Source organism: Phacochoerus africanus, chromosome X, assembly GCF_016906955.1.
Source record: "Phacochoerus africanus isolate WHEZ1 chromosome X, ROS_Pafr_v1, whole genome shotgun sequence".
NCBI lineage: Eukaryota > Metazoa > Chordata > Mammalia > Artiodactyla > Suidae > Phacochoerus > Phacochoerus africanus.
The window spans coordinates 61614120-61618665 of NC_062560.1; the positions used below are offsets into that span (position 1 = coordinate 61614120).

The following is a 4546-nucleotide window of genomic DNA, read 5'->3' on the forward strand; positions in this document are numbered from 1 at the left end:
CAGATCTTGGGGCTAGTACTGGCCTGCTGGTGGGTGGTCTGTGTCCTGCCATGGCAGGCTGAGGGGCTGCCAGTGGTCCTTGAGCTGGCATCTGCCCACTAGTGATTGAGGCTGGTCTCAAGGCTAGAGCTTGCTCACTGGTAGGTGGTTCAAGATCCCAGTGTGTCCTGGGGGTGGTACCTGTCCAGTGGTGGGCAGAGCTGGGTCCTGAGGTCTCTGGCCAGAGGGCCCTGTGGGTCTTGAGTCTAGTGTCGGTGCACTGGTGTGTGGGATGGGTTGTGGGCCCTCTGTAGATAGGACTGTGTCCAGGAGTGCCTGTGGGCTCAGGGGGCCTTATGGTGGGTGGTGGGTAGGACTATGTCCTGCCTGGTGGTGGGTGGGACTATGTCCCTACCTGGCTAGTTGCTTGGCCTGAAGCAACCCAGTAGGGGCTGCCTACAGGCTGGTGTGTGTGTGTGGTGGGGGAGGGCGCTGAGGTTAATGAACTTGAGAGAGAGAGGATTTCAAAATGGTGCTTGCCAGTACCATTGTCTTTATCCTCAGGGTGAGCTCCAGTTGCCTCCTGCCTCTCTGGGATACTCTCCAAGATCAGCAGGTGGGCCTGACCCAGGCTCCTTTCAAATGACTGCTTCAGCCCTGGGTCCTGGAGCATGTGAGATTTTTGTATGCACCCTTTAAGAATGGAATCTCTATTTCCCACAGCCCTCTGGCTCCTCTGAAAGTAAGCCCCTCCCCAGCACAAGGGGTCATCTTCCTGATGCTGAACCCTTGTGCTGGGGAGCCCAATATGGGACTCAGACCCCTTGGTCCTTGGGGAGAACCTCTGCAATTGCAATTCTCCCATCTGCGGGTTGCCTACCCTGGGGTATGGGTCTTGACTGTACCATGACCCCATCCCTCCTACTTGTCCCATTGTTGTTCCTAGTTGTAGAAGATCTTTTCTGCTTGATTCTGGTCTTTCTCGTCAGTAGTTGCTGTATAAATAGTTGTAATTTTGGTATGCCTATGAGAAAAGGTGAGTTCAGCGTCTTCTTACTCTGCCATCTTGACCAATTAAAAAACTTTGTTTTTTGTCTTTTTAGGGCTACACCCGTGGCATATGGATGTTCCCAGGCTAGGGGTCTAATCAGAGCTGTAGCTGCCAGTCTATGCCACAGCCACAGAAACGTGGGATCCAAGCTGCATCTGCGACCTACACCACAACTCATGGCAACTCTGGATGCTTAACCCACTGAGCAAGGCCAGGGATCAAACCTGCCTCCTCATGGATACTAGTTGTATTCGTTTCTGCTGTGCCACAATGGGAATTCCTTGACCAATTAAAAAAATAATAACAAATACTTTTATTTTATTTTATTTATTTAATATTTTTATTTATTTATTTTGCTTTTTAGGGCCGCATCTGTGGCATATGGAGATTCCCAGGCTAGGGGTTGAATTGAAGCTTTAACTGCCAACCTACACCATAGCCACAGCAATGCCAGTTCCGAGCTGTGTCTGCAAACTACGTCACAGCTCACGGCAACGCCAGATCCTTAACCCACTGAGTGAGGCCAGGGATCGAACCCACAACCTCATGGTTCTGATTTGTTTCTGATGTGCCACTATGGAAACTCCTAACAAATACTTTTATCTTTGACAATCTGACAGGTAAAACAATAATAATCTATAATGAATAAATATGTATATATATTATTTTTTAAAAGTAAATTCTTTAATGTTTTTATTTTTTCTGCAATAGCTGCAATATATATGTATATATATATTTTTTTGGTCTTTTTTTTTTTTTTTTAGGGCCACACCCATGGCATATGGAGGTTCCCAGGCTAGGGGTCTAATCGGAGCTGCAGCTCCCAGCCTACACCACAGCTACAGCAATGCAGGATCCAAGGCACGTCTGCCACTTACGCCACAGCTCATGGCAACACCAGATCCTTAACCCACTGAGCGAAGCCAGGGATTGAACCTGTAACCTCATGGTTCCAAGTCAGATTTGTTAACCACTGAGCCACAACAGGAACTCCCTGGAATAAATATATTTTTTAGTTCTTTTTTTTTTTTTTTCTTTTCAGACCCACACCTGCAACATATGAAAGTTCCAGGCTAGGGTTCAAATCGGAGCTGCAGCTGCAGGCCTACACTATAGCCATGGCAACGCCAGATCCGAGCTACATCTGTGACCTATGCCACAGCTTACACAATGCTGGATCCTTAACCCACTGAGCAAGGCCAGGGATTGAACCTGCATCCTCATGGACACTATGTTGGGTTCTTAATCTGCTGAGTCACAACGGGAACTCCTATTTTTGTTTTTTAACTAAAAATACATATACATGGTAAAAAAGAATACAAGCAATATGAAAGGATATACAATTAAAGTTACATATTGCTCCTATTCCCAAGTTCCCTTGGTTCCCTTTCCAGAGATCCCCACTATTAGTTTCTTGTTTGTCTTCCAGGTATATTCTATGCAAATTATGGATGTGCAAGTGTAAATGGGTGTATATGTGTGTGTGCACATGTGTTTGGATCTCTGTCTCTTCCGGGTTTTTTTTGCTTTTTTTTTTTCTTCTTCTCATTTTTGGCCACCCTGCGGCATATGGAGTTCCTGGACCAGGGATCAGGTCCAAGCTTTAGTAGTGACCTAAGCTGCATCTGCAGCAACACCAGATCCCTAACCCACTGTGCCAGGCCAGGGATCAAACCCAAGTTCCAGCACTCCCAAGACGCCACTGATCCCATTGTGTCACAGCAGGAACTCCTATTCTGGTTTATTGATGAAAACAGAAATTTCTTTTCCTTTTTTCACTTAAAATAGATCATACCAACATATCTATATTTTCTTTTTTTTGACAAATGGAAGCAAGCTATTCACTCTGCTTTTTTCACTTAATTTATCTTTGAGACTGTGTCATGTCAGTACATTTATAGCTGCCATATTGTTTTCATGGCTACATCATAATTTATTGAAGCAGTTCCAGACATTTTGGTTGTTTCCAATATCCTGGTATTACAAACAATTCCCCCGAACATACTTATTTGTACACATGTGTTGGTATATTTATAGGATAAATTCCTAGTAGTATGTTGCAGGATCAAAGTATATAGTGGTTGATGTTATTCCCTGCCTAACATCCATTCCATATCTTGCCTGTTGTTTAGCAGTAATTAATTAATTAATTAATTTGCTTTTTAGGGCCGAACTCACGGCATATGGCAGTTCCCAGGCTAGGGGTTGAATCAGAGCTGCATCTGCCAGCCTATGCCGCAGCCGCAGCAATGCAGGATCCAAGCCACATCTGCGACCTACACCACAGCTCACAGTAATGCCGGATCCTTGCCCTGGTGAGTGAAGTCAGAGATTGAACCCACATCTTCAAGGATACTAGTAGGATTCATTTCCATTGCACCACAATGGGAACTCCCAGCAGTCATAAAGTTTGAAGGGGTGGAATTGATCTCACCCCCAGCTTCTGGAGGAGGTTCACTACTCATCCCCCATGCCTTAGTGATTGATTCAGGCAACCCAGACCTTAGCCAATCAATGCATATCATTGTCCTGTCAAGGGGAAAGTTTAGGAGTGGACCAGTTCCTAAGTCAAGTAATGAAATGTTAGAGGATATTTGTTGAAGTATTCAGAGAAAGAAGGTTTTTGTTTTTGTTTTTATTCTTTGCTCTTCTGAGAACAAAAGCCAACTTTGTCTCTTCTTTTGGACAATATGGTGTAGGTGATGTGAAGACTTCAAGTGCTGAAGCCCTTTTGCTACCAAGAAGAGAGTCAGATTTGCAATGGACCTCACACTTTTGAAGATGGAAATGACAGATGGAAGGAAATTAGGTCCTTAGTGGTATTGTTGATCCACAGAATCAAACCAATTTCAAAGCCAAATCATACCCTGAAATTTGCAGTTATTTGAGCAATAAATCCTCTTTACTGTTTAAGTGTGTTGGACGTGGGTTTTCTTTTACTTACCCAAAAATAGACATATGTACTTTTAAAATTTTGAGCAAGCTCCCGTTGTAGCTCAGCGGGTTATGAACTTGACCAGTATCTATGAGGACGCAGGTTTGATCCTTGGCCTTGCTCAGTGGGTTAAGGATCTGGCATTGCTGTGAAATGTGGCGTAGATTGCAGACATGGCTTGCATCTGGTGTTGCTATGGCTGTGGTGTAGGCCTACAGCTGCAGCTCCAATTCAACCCCTAGCCTGGGAACTTCCATATGGTGCCGGCATGGCCCTGAAAAGAAAATTAATTAAAAATTTTAAAAAATTTGATAAGTTGCCTTACCAATTTAAAATCCAACAACAAAATATGAGCGTGTCTGTTTCTCCACAGCCTTGCTAACACCATATATTATCAAACTTTCTGATATTGTCATTTTTATAGGAAAAGCGTGGTATCTCAACATAATCTTTTTATCATGATTAAGATTAAACTTTTTAATATACTTAAAAATCACATATATTTCCCTTGTGTGTGTGTGTATATACTGCTCATGTCCTTTCCCCAGTTTTCAGTTTCTTTCTTTTTTTTTTGTCTTTAT

At 43.7% G+C, this 4546-nt stretch overlaps 1 long non-coding RNA gene across 1 annotated transcript; it reads left to right on the forward strand.

Annotated features, from left to right (window-relative positions):
* Positions 1 to 3292: 3292 nt before the first annotated feature.
* Positions 3293 to 3943, forward strand: LOC125118547 (uncharacterized). Its single transcript, XR_007132845.1, has 2 exons — positions 3293 to 3345; positions 3730 to 3943. It is a non-coding gene; the product is annotated as an uncharacterized LOC125118547 (long non-coding RNA).
* Positions 3944 to 4546: the final 603 nt, after the last annotated feature.